This window comes from Anopheles gambiae, chromosome 2, assembly GCF_943734735.2.
Source record: "Anopheles gambiae chromosome 2, idAnoGambNW_F1_1, whole genome shotgun sequence".
NCBI lineage: Eukaryota > Metazoa > Arthropoda > Insecta > Diptera > Culicidae > Anopheles > Anopheles gambiae.
This window is the reverse complement of record NC_064601.1, coordinates 5,007,032-5,023,973: the sequence shown is the minus strand read 5'-3', so window position 1 is coordinate 5,023,973 and position 16,942 is coordinate 5,007,032. Positions and strand designations below refer to the sequence as shown.

General features: G+C 46.0%; 1 long non-coding RNA gene across 1 annotated transcript; it reads right to left on the bottom strand.

Moving 5' to 3' along the window:
* Positions 1-978: 978 nt before the first annotated feature.
* LOC133395072 (uncharacterized) lies at positions 979-16,612 on the bottom strand. Its single transcript, XR_009767181.1, has 2 exons — positions 12,561-16,612; positions 979-3,989 (listed from the first exon to the last, which is right to left on the bottom strand). It is a non-coding gene; the product is annotated as an uncharacterized LOC133395072 (long non-coding RNA).
* Positions 16,613-16,942: the final 330 nt, after the last annotated feature.

The following is a 16,942-nucleotide window of genomic DNA, read 5'->3' as shown; positions in this document are numbered from 1 at the left end:
ACATCAGGGGAAAAACTAGTTTTCTCGCCGCTCGGGTGAAAAACTCACTTTCCACGCATTAGGCAAGAAGCGGAGTAAGTCAGTAAGTCAGCAGGTTCGGTTGTTGATGGGTGCGTAGGGGGAAAAGTTGCCCCGTAGTCTGGTGACTCGCGTCCAGATTCGAACTGTGTGAATTAGGGAATGGTTTCCATGGGTTTATGTAAACATAATTAATATTATTATTATTGTGTATTTATTTCAAAACTTATTTCCCTTTTTTTCAGAGTGTAAATCTTCAGTTACGCCAATGAATCGATCTGATTGATTTTATGAAGTTTTAAATCACGAATTAAAATTCCATACTGTGAATATTGAAATGAGAATGATGTTTGGAAAACAAAATGCCACGCATTATTTGAAAACACAGAAATCTCACCTTACAGCCCGTGTGGTATGCAATCCGCTGAACAAACGCCCAAAAGGTATGCAATACGCACTGCACAATCGAACCTGAAGCACACTGTCAACAGCTGGTGTCCCGTGGAAGCGCCACTGTGCTCGGTTTAGAAAAAAAAACAATCGCTTCCGTCCAAAAACCGGGTTGCTTTTCGGCCGTTGCTAACCGGCGCACATGCACCGCGGCGAGAGGCGGCAGCATTTTGCGCCCGATCGTCCCTTTGTTTTTAGATCATTTGCCATCCCGGTCACACTTGCCAGCTTGGAACAGCGGGGGAAGATGGGAAGAAAACACTTTCCGATTCAAATTTTCCCGTACCGGTCGGGTCCCGGCGAAACCTGCAATTTCGGCTTGTTCTCAAGCTAAAGTACCAGGAGAGCATGCAGCCGTGCAGCCAGCAGCGCGACCGGTCAACTCCGCACTGGCTGCGTACGTACGGGAAATTCAAATTTTTGCACGTTGAACAGTGGGCTGGTGCTGTCGTAGCGGAACAGTTTCGGATTGTTTTTTGTTTAAATTAACGCAATACTAAACGCGAGCGGTTTTCATATCATTCCATGCGCCTTGCCACTTCGGTAAGAATTTATTTGTTTATATCATATATATCTTTGTTTTTTTGTTGCGCATTTCGCACTCGCGCGCATTACAACGTGGTGTGTTTGTTTGTTTGTTGCTTGCTTCATGTCCTCCAAAACCTAATTCTTTCTTCCTCCCTTGTTCCCACCCCTCTTAACCACTAACAAAATGCTTCGATTCACTGTACAAATGGCCTGCCGGATTCTGTTTCTCTCTATCTTCTTCTTCTTTTTCCTCTCTACCTGAAAAGTAATGCTTGCTTACAAATCTAAAACGCTATACGGTATTTCTTTATTTGTTTGTATCAATCCTACTACTTTTAATCACTTGTGTGTTGCGCTTATTCTTTTATTAGGAGTAACGCTACATACAAATTGTGGGGGGATGCGCTGCTTTTTTCCTTTCTCCTTATCGTTCCATTTGCGTAGAGTATATTTATGTATCATAATATACTTTTCTTCCTGTTTGTTTTTGGTTTAATTTATGTTGTTTTATCGCAATTTGTTGCTGCTCTGCTGCTCGTTGCCCCCTATTTTGCGCACTCTTGCTTTCGTTCCGCGTGGTGGAGCTCTCATTGCTCAAATGCTCCGGTTTTTGTAGTAAAGTATTGTGTGTTTTTACACCATAAACAAAAAACAAAATCAAAAATCGTAACATGAACGCTTCTGAGCAAAGAAATGATATAATAAAAGCACTGCCACTGCACAACTCACTGTAAACCGCATCATGGGTTTTGGGTGTGTGTGTGTGTGCGGTTAGCCGTTTACCTTTCCCCTTTCCAAAAGTTGATTGAATTTTCTCCCATTTTCCGAACCACTTCCCTTACACGTCGAGCAGATGATAAAGCTTCCCTCCCATCCCGTAATCTAGAGGGCGATTGGGCAAACGAAAAGGATCGAAAATTTATGGCGAAAATTAGCGAATCACACCGTTTTCCCTTACGCACAAACCAACAACAGAAGCAAATGAAACCTTTGCTTGTCCTTCCCCATATGGTGTGTGTGTGTGTGTGGTTCGTTCCCTTTTCGCTCCCCCACTCGCATAACGCACTCAATAAATTGTTCTAATTTCCTTGTGCGGCGCCCTGTCCACCACCACCATCCATCATCCCCACCCCTTCTTGGTTCATTTCATTGTGCGCTGAACGGGTTGGGGGGTTGTGTTTTTAATGCCCTCGCGGTGCCCTTATTAAGGAACGATATCCCTTCGAAGCAGGGAAGGGAGAGAGAGAGAAAGAGCGAGGACGATGGGGATAGAAAACAGCGCGAACGAAGGGCTCCACGGAGAGCTCGAACCCGCAAAAGCATAACTAAATTAACCTCATTCACCACAAAAGCTTAAAATTCGTACAGTACAGTTCGATGAGAAGAGGATGGATCTCTCTCTTTCTCTCTCTCTCATTCTCCTTTTGTCTCTGCGCTACGAGAAAAAGGTTTGTGCAGTGGTTTCGACGGGATTTTGATGGAAAGGCGGCCCGAATGCTCCAAAGCCTACTGAAGCTTCGCGTTTTCTGTGTGTGTTGTGTGGTGTTTTGTGTGCTGCTTCCCATATTACCCTTTTACCTTACTGAAAAGTCACTGAGCAAGCGAGCGCGGTGGGAGAATTTGTAATCAACCTTGCAAAAAAGTAGGAAGGAAGGGTAAAAACCAGGATCGAAATGGTTGGGGGCCCGCTAACGAAATTAATGTTCACACAAACAACACTTTTTCCTCACAATCTCTTTACACCTTCTGCTGCTGCTGTTGCTGCTGGGGAAAACTGCCACCCTCTCTCTCTCTCTCTCTCTTTCTCTCTGAGTCTTGTTGTTTCACTTATTTTCTATTGTGCAACTGACTGGCCCTAAGGGAGTATTTCGTGTGTATGTTATTGTGTTTTTGTTTACTATTACTTGTTTGTTTGTTTCTTTCTCTCTCTTTCTCTCTCTTTCCTATTTCTTATTTTATTTCGTGATATGATTGATTTTGTTGTATTGTTTCATTGTTGTGGCATTGTTGATTCTGTTTCTTCACTACTGTATGGATGTTTCTAGCTCTCTCTGTCTCTCTATTGCACTGTGTGGATGTATATGTTACACTTAAAAGCAAAATGGTACAAGGATGTGATGTGATTTACACAGCTTTCTATTGCAGCTAATTGGAGTCGGGAATGTTGTGTGTTGTGTCTCTACGTTATAAAATTATGACAACCACCTGAATTTCTTGAATTAAAAATAAATAAAACAAAAGGGTCTATTGCGCGTTGTTAAATGGGAAGTCTAAGCAATGTGAGAATATTATAGAGTAAATAAACCTTTAAACCCTTTGCTGCCTAAAGCGGGTTTGGGTTTAGTAGTGGGGTTCAGTGTAGAGCTTTGTAAGCTCTGTTTTGAGAAAACAATTCAATCTTCTATTCGCGCAAAGTAAACGCGCGTAACGAATGTCGTCCGTTTTTGCGTATAAAAATCTTTGGTGGTACGCTGCGCTTACACATACACGATATCTCCGGCACGGATTACATACAAGCGGCCCAGTATTGTTTTGCAGACACGCAGATCACTTAATTGTATTCTGAGGGCTAGTAATAGTAAAAACGTAAAAACTCATACAAAATAAAAGCTTCAGCAATGAGAGGGAAAGCAAAAACAAAAAAAAAGGGAACGAAGAATACCTACTAAAGGAGAGGAGAACGCTAAGGCGAGCAGCCAGGCAAGCCCCTTTCCCTATCTATTTCCTGTCTGTCTGCTGGTAGTACCCCCTTCCTGTCCTATCTCAATTTAAAAGCTTATCAACTAACTCAAACTGTACACGTGTGCAACAACGGTGGCATCCGTTTGCGGTCCGTTGTGGTTTACCGGTGTTCGTTTTGTCGCTTTTGATAAAAAGAAAGAGAGCCAAAATCAGCAAGTCTGTTCCAAGGTTCAACAGAAGGATGTTGCTGAAAGATCGTCCCTTGCAGGTGGTGGAGAGATTTCGGTGTGTCGTTTTGTTTTGTTTTTGTTCTGAAATGAAAAAAAAAGAGAATAAAAGTAAGTTGGAGAAGCAATAAAATAGTAAAATTTAAATCCACACTTAAAACTAGTTTTCTAATTACTTCACCCCCCCCCCCCCTCCTTAAATCAATCCAAACCCACACACAGGACGCGCCCTATAAAGCATTCCTTTTTGTCTGCTTTTTTGTTTTCCCCTCAGCCGTAAAAGTGAACCCCGGGTAAAGTCCGCAGAATTGTTGCGGTTTTGCTCCCGTCGCTCCTTGCCCCACCATTACTTTGGGAGTGGAGTTTTTTTTTTGGGAAACCGCTTCCAAAGTTTCCACCAAAGTTGCGCGCTAGTCACTACTCACTCACCACACACTGTGTACTAACCAACCGCCACCACCACCACAACCAGATGGTTTTTTTCTTTTTTGATGAGTAAGTGTGTGGTGTGGTCGAAAAGCGATTTACAGCATAAAAAACCGCGACACCGCAGTTACTGGTGAAGGGGGTGGGGTAGAATCAACACACCCCACACAAAGATTGATGAGTTTGAACATTTATTTCATGTGTTTGTTTGTGTTTGTTTGTTGAGGGTTTTTTTCAGTCACATTGGCTTCATTCAAAAAAAAGTCTAAAATAAAAACAAGCACGTAAAAGAGTGCAAATTTGTGAAAGAATTTCCATGTTTATGTTGCTACAGTACGGTGCACATACATCACACTCACGTACAGCACACCGAAGCAAACGCTACGCAACAGCACACAGTAAGTGCCGAATTTTGTTTACACCCATCCCCTCACTCATTCAAACCATCATTCATCTGCCCTGTACCTCCATCACATGTTGAACTCTCTCTCTCTCTCTCTCTCTCTCTCTCTCTCTCTCTCTCTCTCTCTCTCTCTCTCTCTCTCTCTCTCTCTCTCTCTCGCTCTCCCTACACATAGAAACCAGAGGACTTCAAATGCACTCAATACACACACACATGAAACGTGACAGGAATACGGTTGCTAAGATTAGCAAACGGAAGAAGAATTGTGAATCGAACCCCTTCTCTTTACCCCTCACACACACACATTGCCGTTGGTCGGAGCGCGCGCGCGGCATCTTGATGGAGCGGCGGAAACGGAACAATATTTGCACGCGTTTTGCGATTTACGATTTTGCGATGTAATGTGCGTGTGTGTGTTTATGGGTTTGTTACATTCTTTTCTCTTCCTAAGAAATACAAATTTCCATCAGAAAAAAAACAGGAGCAAGTCGCTTGCAATTGGGATGGAGTTTTTGATAAATAAATCATTCCCAAAAGGCTCCGAGAACAAGGCTTCCTATCTCACTTACTCCCCCCCAGCATTCTATTTCGATTGTTATTTCCTCATCTCCACCCCACACAAGGGGTGGGTTTCAGAGTTTTAACAATTAGCTTTTGTTGGGAAAACTGAGCGCAGCACCGCTACTCAACCCTGTCGCCACGTGACAAGGGCTTGACGTACGCGTTCGGCTAAGCTCGGCGCTGCTCGACTAAGTTCGGGAATGAAGGGCTCGGGATCGGTCTCTTCATCTTTTATCCGCCGACCCGGACGGACGTAGCGCGTGCTCGTCCCGTTTTATCTCGTACAGTGCGTGTCTTGTAAACGCGTCTATTTTATGTAATATTTAATTTGTAAAATAAACAAGTAATAAGTTGCAAACCATAAAAGCTTTTAATAATCAATTGTGTATCGATTGGGTACCATTTGAGGGGTTTTCACTGCTCTCTTTTTTGCTTCCACTTGAGACCTTTATACTTTCAAACAATAGATTTAGATACCCTCTCTCGGTAGGGTCACGACACAGCTCAAGTGACCAATTACGCCTTCCGCCATCCACCTACTACACGCTCATCTCTTCATTGGTTCACTCACTCCCCCCTTTTCCAATAGGGCAGCACAAAGTTTAATCGATTCGGAATCCGTTTTTATCATCCCCCATCGACACAAAGGTGTACATGGGTGTGTATGTGTGTGTGCGAGTGTTTTGCAGTCGATAATAAAGTTAGCAACTCCATTCCCTATTCCCATTGAATTCGATTCGCTTTCGTAATATGGCTCGCAGTCTGCTGGAACCGGATGGAGTTTCCGCCGCTTTCCATCTGGTGCGTGTGTGTGTGTGTGTGGTGCATTTTTTTTTCATTTCCACCTCGGTGCACCTTTATACGATATTGCCCAACAGTCGAGGAGGGATGGCAGAGTTTGGTACAATAAAAGCGTTGAGAGCATTGAATTGATTCATTGTTGTACTGTGGGGCACTGTCATACGGGAAGCCTGTAACAATATAAGCTTCATTTGATGAACTGAATGAAACATTGTTTTGTCAGCGAGCTCACAGCCTTTCTCTCACACAGGAACGTTATTGGAATGGCACCGAACAACCGATCTAACAACTATGACCCAGTTACGTTCAATCAGCATTACCAAGGGGCGAAAACCGCCTTAATGTATGCAATTTGCCTTACGATTTGTATCTTACTTCCTCTGTTTCCTGTGAAAATGTTTTCCTTTTCATCGAAACCTTACCGCCACTAAGCCAAACTATAGCCTTCGAATTCGAATTCAAGCCCCACACCTGTTTGCAATGGAAGCAGCAGCAGCAGCAGCAGAAAGCCACAAAAGTGTAAGTAATGAGGCAGGGCTTTTGTTAATGTACCACACAAACAAACAAAGGTGCACCACCAATTGCTTGGCGTGGCGTGAAAAAAAGGAACAACACCTTTCAACAATATCCTGTGACACGTTCTTCACGCACTAGAGCTTCGCTTACCAGTACCGGCACAGGCTTTATATTAGTTCGCGCTTGAAAGAGCAGGCAAGAAAAGCCAACGGGCTTCTTTAAGGAATTCATATGCTTTGTGCTCATTTCGATGTTAGTAAGTACAACACAAAATCAGACATACCACAAAATGTCGCACAAAAACGGTTTCAAAATGGTGAAACATTAAACTGTTTGTGGTTGATGTGATTGAATCGTGACTTTTGATCCTTTTTGAAACGGGTTAAAAGTCAATATTTTCCACTCAATTGACATATTGCGCCGTGCCTGAAAAAACGACCTTTTTTACAATTTTCCCCCATTCCAACGCGCGTCGTTAAAATGTTAAATTGCCTGAACTAAAAACGAGAGAAAATACCCTCCCTGCCGTTGGTTCAAATACGATACATAATTGGCGGAGGCGTAGCAGCACCAATGGAAAACAGCACCTCCGACACCGAATTACTCCAATCACCCACCCACCTACCCAACCCCACTCGCGTGAACGGGTTTCAGCGGGGGGGCTTGACGTCCGATTAAAAAGCGCTCTCATTAATTAACCATTCTAATTAGCAGCGCGAAAGCTCCCCCGTTTCTCCACCACCGCCACGAGTGAAGCGCTTTTTGCCAATTTGCTCGTATCAGGACGTTTTTTTCTTCTTCTCTCGAATTCGAAGCGGGACAGTTTCCGAAACACCACACAGGCGTACATGCTCTATTAAACGTTTAAATTGTGCAGACAAAGCGTTGGTCCCCGCCGTGACGCTTCCCCTTTCTCTGTCCCCTCTGTCCATTCATACACATTCATGTGAATTTGAACCGAAAGTTCAACGTTGGAATTTAAGCTGAAAGACGCACCAAATCCATCATCTAACCCTTCTCCGCAGAGGGGTGTCTAATGTGTGTGTGTGTGCAAAGCTTCAAGTAAAGCTCATCACATCCCCAACCTTATCGTGGGGAGGAGGGGAGGAAATGTCGCTCTGATGTAGGCTACTTATGCATGCCCGAAATTCGCATATTTCTATCCAACATCCAAACGACTCTCCGGCTATCAAACGACGCCTCATCGGATCAACGGATGGCTGATACGCGGGGTGGCTGATACTACTGATGATGATGATGATGATGATGATGTCGTGCGCATATTTGTGTCTGCTCTGAAGCGTCTGAATTCTTCAGCCATGCCGTCCTCTCAACTACTTCTTGCGGCGTATAATGACTTGACTATTGCACGTGAGACAACCAATCCGTTCCGCCTTGGGATGGATGTGCGCTCCGCGGCTCCTCCATCACATCAGAACGCCAATGTGTCGGAATGATTATGGTTGGAAAGATGAAGAATAAGGTCACCAACCACCGCGCCAGTACCATACACCACGTGTCAGTGTCCTTTCAGGCGTTGCCGCCGCCGCGTTGTCGAATGTCTCTAAAAATGAACAGAACGAATGTAAATATCGAATTGTGTAGGAGATGAAATGAGATGCCTCAAAAGCACTGTTTCTCCTGCTTTGAATGGAGGAGCGCGATGAAAAGATAAACTCGCACTGGGTAAGATGGAAGTTGAATACATTTCACACAACAAAAACACACACACACTCTTTGACATTTGCCTTTTACGCTCGGGGGGTCTTCTGCCAACCTTTCTGTTTCCCCGAGGCTTCAGCAATCAGCAAAAATCACAACCAAAACGGGAGCTTTACATCGAAAAGTCACAGGAATGGCGCGCACACACACAAGCGCAGAGAGCACCACCGTCTACCGTCTTCCAGCCTATATTAGCCTTCCGGGGTGTAGAGACTGTAGTGTATAGAGCCTGTGAAAGACGGCAGCATTCATTCTCTCGACCCGACGACTGGATATGCGGGAGACGAGTCTTTCAGGCCGAATTTTACACCGAAACACGACGAACGACAAATGTCCTGAAGGCCTGCGGTTTGTGCCTTGGAGATAGAGCGAACGGACGCATGGGGCGGTTAAGGTAAAGAAGTGCTGATGGGAGGTCTCGATTAGGCCTATACACACACACCAGACCATCATCAGGCACGAATGGTGAAAATTGTAAAGCAATGGGTCTCCACTCCCTGCCGGCGACACATTTTTGCTAAACATCCCATCATCCGGAAGGTGTAATAGGCGTCAGTTTCTGAGCGTAAACTAACTAACTGACGGCAAACTAATCATGACGAAACGTACTGTAACATTTGCATTACAGTTGCAGGAAAACGCAACTTAGTCTTTGAGGTCCTGTTGAAGGAAGGTTAGACTCTGTTACGACCAACCTAGTGACATAACCGAATTTCGTGTCAACTAGTGGTTGATCTTAATTTAGTTTTACGCTCACAAATAACGACTTCAGAACAATATTTACCTATGTGTACCATTCATGTGTTGCGATGATTAAATACACTGTAATTCGATTCGAGATGAATCTTCTGCGGCACGTGTATCTGGCCCAATATCCTTTTTTTCTCTCCATCTCTTTCTCTCTCTATATCTCCCTCCCTCTGCTCTCAAACTAGTCGACACGCACATCGTCGTAAAGCTAGATTCCTGAAAGTGTCAACCGAGCGCGTTCGAGCGATGTGTGTTACTACAACCATGCTGCCGCTGCCGGCAACTTGCAAGCTGTCAAGCTCACGAGAGAGCTCGAGCTCGGGCCTTACCCCACACCACGGCAGGGTCATACACATTGTTCCCGCGCGTTGTCAACGCGTTTCATCCTGAGGGCGGCATCGAATAAACACGACGTGTGGTAGGGGCTGCTCCCCCAACGGTGGTCCCCCCAACCACTACTATGACTATGAAGGTTGGTGAAGAATTCGTCTGTCGCGCAGTGAAGTTTGATCCACATCCTGAACCTAGGATCCAGTCCGGATGACCTGGGGCGTCAGTCACGAGCCCGCCGCTCGCCGTGGTGTATCGACGCTGAAGAACATTGTGAGGGCCGTTTTGCGTGAGTGACGATACAATGGCGATAGCAAGCACAGCACAGCTTCCGGGTAAGGGATTCGCGTAGTGGCGCAACGTATTATCCAGAACCCGAGGGATGGACAAAAACGCTGCTAGTGCTGTGTATTGAGTACAACCTTTACCCCCACTCCAAATCCCACTGTATGGTCGGCGGATGTGTGTGTGTGTACCGACCCAGTGCCGGCCCATCAAAGGCAAAAGGTGCCAAAAGTGTTCAGCGGAGCATAGCATCGGTCTGCCTTGTAATTCTCGGTTTACTCGCCTGGATGACGTCTTCTTCTTCTTTCCCCCTCGCACTCGCATACAGGCTAAAAAGGGCATGGACGTGTATGTACGGGACTACACACACACACACACACTAGCTGGAGGCTGGCAGTCCGGTCCAGGGATCAATCGATAAAAGGCCCATCCGTTTCGCAATGTTTGGTTTGGACGGGCACATGACAAAACGAAGATTTACAGCTCAATAACGCCGTCGTCGTCGTCGTCGTTGTCGCCTGAGAGACCTTTTCATCCTTCTCGGGTTTATTTTCTTGGGTTGGTTGTTTTCTCCTTCACCATTGAATGGTTTTCCCTCTTGGTGGGGGCTGGTCCGTTTTCTCGGCTCTTGTGCACAATTGTGTGTTTACAAATCTTCACAGCAATTCATTTCCAGCCGACCGGCCGATGGGGTTTTTTGATCAAACGAAACCGATGTTAAAAGCATCTCACTCTCACTCTCTCTATCTCTCTCTAAGGCAATTGGTTTGATTAAAGTATTTCTTTTCGATTGATAGGCCAAAGGTTCCGATTGGTTTAAGATGCTTGTTTTCACTGCAATCACCAGTCGGAGGGAAGATGAAGAGATAAACCTTTGTGCGATGGTAGGCGAGAACCATTTTCTGGGAAGCATGACAAGACAATGCAACCTAAAAGCGCAATCTTCTGCAAGGAGTTAAGGGAACTTTAGATAATCTGCAACGAGAGCATTGGCAATACTTGTATACACTATCAGTTGACAGTTGTTACTTGTTCTTCGTGTTTCATCTCAAGCTACAGGGCCATCAATATTACTTGCTTTTGCATGTCAATTATTTGAAAAATATTTACCTTATCCTTTGAGCTCAAAACAGAATTAATTCAACCCACTTACTTCCACCAAGACAAAGCGACACTGTTGGTCTGGGTGGTAGCGAAGCGAAAAATCAATCAATCTTACATCACAGGATTTCCTGCAAAGCATGGCATACTTGCATTACTTGACATCCACTGAATAAGCAAAATAAAGCGGCCAAGCAGAAAGTACGCTGAGAAGGAAATGTAAGGAAAATGATTACCAAAGTGTGCCTTGGAATACTCCTCCTCTTCTTTTCCTCTTTGCCGCTTTGGAATGTCACCTGAAGTGCCACTTTGCTTCATAATTTACTTTCTTCAACTGATTACGGTAATCAACGGATACAGACACACACATCCGCACATCGTCTCCCTCGGGAGTGCCCCTAATAGAGCCGAAACCAATTTGGAGCTATGTCTTTACGTTCTAGCTATCTTTACGGCAGTGTGGAATGAATCTTGCCATCTTCGGCACTCTGCTCTCCGCTTCATCCAGAAAAAGGAGTAAAAGAAAGCATGGATGGATCCAATTCAATTTCGAACCCCTCCAGGGGGATGTGGAGAAGGGAGAGGGCAGATTATTTGCATATCCACGAAATGTGTTCTGTACGGTTTGAGGCCGGAGGGCCCGGAGGATTATGCCGAAAGTGGTGGGGGATCGGGTGGTGCGCTTTATAATACGGCCTATCATTAGAAGGTTCAGTGATCCACAATCTGTGGTACTCTCTGCGACTGACTGAGTGAGTGTGTGTGTCTGGAGCAGTCCTCCTCTTCTGCTCTCGCCTTGGTTGGTGGTTGAATTTAAATTGCGCGAAACACACCTCCATCCCGGAAAGTTCCCGAAAAACCCGGGCAAAGGAGGAGTCTGCAGCAACGTCACAAAGCTGCCGGAGAAAACACACAAACCGAACCGGCGAGAGAGCAGGGGCAGGGTTTTACGATCTGTTTACGAATGCATAAATTACGGCCGCAGCAAACAAAGAACGTCGTGTTTCATCATCGGCGCAAAACGCAGCACCAGAGACCAGACCCAGAGACCCTCACCGTGCTTTGGGGGAGGGGAGGGCGAGTGGCATTTGTCTGCCCTGAATTGAAAATGGCAAAATAAGGGATCGTCATAACAAAAAGGCGAGTTCTTTTCTTTTAAACGTTTACATTTCTTTTCAGCACACACAACCCAACTCTTCCCCCTCCCGTCGGGATTAAACAAAGTTGTGCCAAAATGTGTCCAATCCACCCAAACTCACCCACCAAAAGAAGGGAAGAAGGCGCACAACTTCGATTTTTATGACCACTTCGCTCATCAACAACACTGTTTGTGAGCCGCCTCCCCGATGATTCCCATCAAATTGGAATTTATTAATTTGTTTATTTTGCATCACCGTCCACACCCCCCCCCCCCCATAGTGACTGACCCCCTCCTCCACAACCCGGTGAAGCTGGACCATGAAACCGATTAAATGAAAGTGAAAATGTACAAATTGTATGGCGGTGGGGGGTTATTAATCGCATTTTCCCTCCCATCACCCATCGGCCCATCGAATGGCAAACCACCGACTTGTGACTTGATCAAACATTTATAATACGATTTTATTGACACTTCATTATCGATGAACACACTCCCGTTCTCCCTCAGTCCATCGTGGGACACTTCCGGTAGGCAAAAAAACAACAACACCCATCGACAGCGCATAGTTGTGTGTCGTAATTTACATATTGATTTCCGGAAAATAGTCCACTGATTTTACCGTCGAGTTTTCCCGGTTCCGCGGTTTTTCTCGGATTTGTCCCTGGGGAGGGAATAGATGATGGAAAGGACATTTCTTCCTCTCTCTCTCTCAATCGTTCGCGGTCCAGTTGGCACGTTTTGGTGGTGGCCGCCGGGCCGAATATCTCCTCCGAAAAGGACACAGAGAGCGCATTCGCGCGCTGCTTTTGTGTGGGGCCGGCGCAACTGAATCCGGTTGGGATTGGAGCGAAATATTTCAAATTAATTTTGTTTTCAATACTCTGACCGATTATTGGAAATGTTTTAATCATTTTCATCAAACAGAAGGCGGGGGGGGGGATAAGAAGTGCTTGTTTATGGACATTAATTTCCCGAGTTTTCCCGAGAATTTAGTAAGCTCACGCCCGATTCGAAATTGAACCCGAAGCGAAACAGCATGATGATGATGATGATGATAGAAGGCTGGCGCTCACCCTTTTTAGGCAAGGGCAATTAAAATTTGGCAAACAAAAGCATCGCAAATTCATCGATTCCCGGCGCTATTCAGGTTTGTCTCGTACATCTGTTTCCCTTTTTTCTATGATAAATTGGATGTACCGTGGTGGCTGCTCATACACGCACACGTGGAACGGGAATAGTTGATGGTAAATTGAATAAGGATTGGGAAATTTGTGGACTCCCCCCCCCCCCCCATTCCCGCCGACATATTACCGACATATTACCGAAAAACGATGATTCGGCATCGCTTAACTTGCATCACCACAAACTCGAGCAGAACGCTGGCACTCCTCTGTGTGTGTGCTCGAAATTCGATAGGGATTGCCTGCCCCTCCTCGTTGCTCTCTCTCTCTCTCTCTCGTCGCATCTTTCCTAGCTGGAATGGCAATGGATGCATTTTCCAAGCTCGCAACTCTTGGGCGCATCGATTCTTGGGAAACTTGGGTGGTGTGCGCGGCTGTTCGTGTGACGGCTGTTCGTAAAGCGGATGAATTTATAGTTCCTGAGGGGGAATCCACTGATACTACTAACACACACTCTAACGGCACGACGCACGTTGCATTCATCCGGGGCGCTAGTGTGGTTCGATTTTCAGAATAAATGGGAGAGAAAGGGTCGTTGAAATTCCCCCCCTCCCCCCGGTGTTGATGAAAGGTGCATAATTTACAGCAGTTTACGAGGACATAACTTTCGATATGGATGAGAGACAGCAATGCACACAAGCACATACACAAACACACACACATATGAATTCCTTTTCGGTTCGTATAGCTACCGTGGATGTTATGAGCTTTCGCGCAAATATCACTAAAACAAGAACCGCAGTTTGAATGCTCTCTATGAGCTCATCATCAAGTTAAATTATTTTGCGATCGTAAGCATTTAGTTGTGCACTAAAATTCCTACCATGCAACTTGTTCTATTCCAACTTGTTCTATTCATGCCCCTGCATCTAGGCAATCGGCATACCATTGGCAGACTTTTAAGGTAGAGTGCAATTACGAGCAATGATTACTAACTTGTAATAGCCTTTTTTGAGTCTTCCTGCCGATTTTAAACTACTTTAACAATTAAATTATCTTGAAACGTACCGTAAACTGTACAAATTTGCATTCATTCATTATGTAATCGAACTTATCTCATCTCAGCACCACCATAAGCTGGCCCCATTCTCTTTCGAGTGAATTACGTATTTAAATTACGTTGCTTTAGCGCTCGCGGCATCGAGGCAGGTGAGAAGAAGGTGAGAACAGTTTAATCAATCGCACCATCACCCTTACAATCGTGGAAAGCCCTTCACCAACACAACCCAAAGGCCGATGGCGCTCCTTTCCTCTCCCATTTGGCCAAAAACAATTCCCCACCGACAGGGGCACAAATCACAACACTTAACGGTAAATGATGGACGGTTGGTTGTGGATGGCGACGAATTGCTACAGGACCCAGGCCCGTAAGCAAGTCGTTGTCGCCACCCGGGCACCAACCAACCAATAACAACAAAGGAGGCGATGATGGAAGCGATTGTGTGTACTACACCACCCGTCCTAGTACCACCAACCAAGATGGGTTGCTGTTACGTTTACTTTGCCGGCAAGACGATTACTTGCAAGCGGGCTTCCCCGGTCGCGATAATCGATGCTTCGCGAGGAAGGAGGGCGAGCGCAGCCTCCTTTCATTATGGGGCCACAAATTTTCCACAACTACGACAACAAAGGGCACGTCTAGCAAGGTATCCCTCCTAGTCCTTATCGAACGGCCTTGTGTTTATTGTACCACTTTGTAGGAGGCGGAAAACAAGGAAAGAGCAGCAGCAGCAGCAAGAGTGATGGGTGGGGTTTCATTCAATTAGCAGCATCCCATCCCAGCCTAGCTCTCTCCGCGCTCATCATTATTCGTGCCATTTCCGGGATTGAGCTTGGAACTACCAGCACCACCACCAACAACAACAACGGCGTGATGTGCGCGAGAAGCCACTAGATGTCGCTAATAATAAACCTTTATTTCCGCGAGACACTATTCCGTGCGCGAGGAAAGGAAAAGGTAGCTAGAGGGTGTTTTTTTAACCCAGCGGAACCGTAACCTGTGAACTTCATACTTCATTATTCACACATACAGTGGTTGTGGTTTCGAAACTGCAAATAAACCATTTATTAGTGTGCCCCCAAAGGTTTCCTCGCTGCGCGTGCTGCACGGGAAAACAGCAGTTCAATTTCCGGTACATTTCCCCGTACACTACACCACACACACACACACACATACACACATACACACACGTACAAATACAGCAGCTAGGTGTTGGAAAGCCGCTCATTTGAAGCATAATTAGAAACCGCAAACGGTGGTACCCTTCACAGGCTCCTCCCGTTCACGCCATCGCTAGAGAGTATTGTTTACTCCGATGTGGCCACCGTTGTGGATATTTAAAGAAGCCGCGCGCACGTGTGTGTGTGTATGGGTTGTATTCCATAGCGCCCAATATGCACAAGGACCAACAATGGAATGAGCAGTTTAAGAAACGCTGCACCCAGAAGCCCATTTTATGAAACCAAGATGCAGTATGTTTGGTCGTAACCCTCGCCTGGCTTTCGTAAGCGTAATCTACATCCGCAGCCAGCGGGGAAAAACGTTGAATTTTACTAGCAAATTTATGAGCGTCACACCACTACCACCACTCTGGGGGAGGCGGCGGCACGGTTCCGAGGATGCCCTCCAAAACAGCAAATTAAACACCCATCTGGCGAACGTTTTCTACGTGAGCAGACCCTCTACACCGCGCTGTGAGAGCTCGGGAGCGTCGACACGGTTCGTGTATTTAGAGCTTCAGAGTTCAATCGGTTCCGCTTTTTGTCGCGCCCATCTCTTCCCCTCCCTCCTAGTTCCGATCGATTTCCGATCGATGCTACTACGGAGGTTATCACCACCCTAGGGACACATCCAAAACCACAGGCACGAACACTGCTGCAACACACTCGGGGTGGTGCACAGCATTGAGTGTGTTGCATGGCTGCCGGACGGCAGAAAAGGAAGGCAAAAAGGAACATTCGAGTTTTCGGGATGAGGGGGGATATGATGTTGGGAACTTTCGTGCCTTTTCGCGGGTTTTTCCAAACCCCTGTCCCGGTTGGTGGGGGGGAATGGGAGGACCCCCGGCAGACTACGTGCTCGAGATTTTTCTCCATCGCCGGCACTCGAATTGGTGGTGCTGGTTGGCGCTCTTGGTGAAATTTTCAAAGAGATCAAAAGCTACTGTGAAGTCGCCGGGTTAGTGAGCGTGTGGTGTTCGGAACGGAACGGAACGAAAATGTTGCATTCAAACCCATTGCAGCACATTCCACAGCACGGACGGCTAAGCGATGCACGGGGAAGGAGAACCACACACCTCGATCGATTTTGGTGGGTTGGGTTATAGTAGTGCCGTAGTTTTTCGAGGCCATAAGTCCACAGTCCATAAGTCTGTAGAAGCTTTTAGCACCAGCAGCAGGGTTACTTAGCCTGTGCAAGCTAAGTGCAGTATTAAGATACTTTTCAGAGCCAAAAGGTGGCCACATGGAATGTCGCCGGCGCCTTTAAAACACTTACAGACACGGCAGCAAAAGCTTTCTATAAACTCTCGAGTAGTCACAATCCTGCGGCGCCATCCTGCTTGCTTTGTTGACTAACTGATTAGATCAGGCGGCTCTAGCTCACTAGCTAGCTCCATTCTCACGCCCAATTCCACAGTGCGGGCGCACTCGTCCAATGCGCCTGTTAACACGTTCCTGTTCCTTCTCGGGACAAACCATCATCGAAACACAGCAACAACAACAGCAAAAAAATCCAGGCTCCATCAGATGTCACACGGGAACAAGCGCAGACATTCCCGCTCCTTTGACCCAGCATCACTCTTCTTGTGTTTTTTTCCTT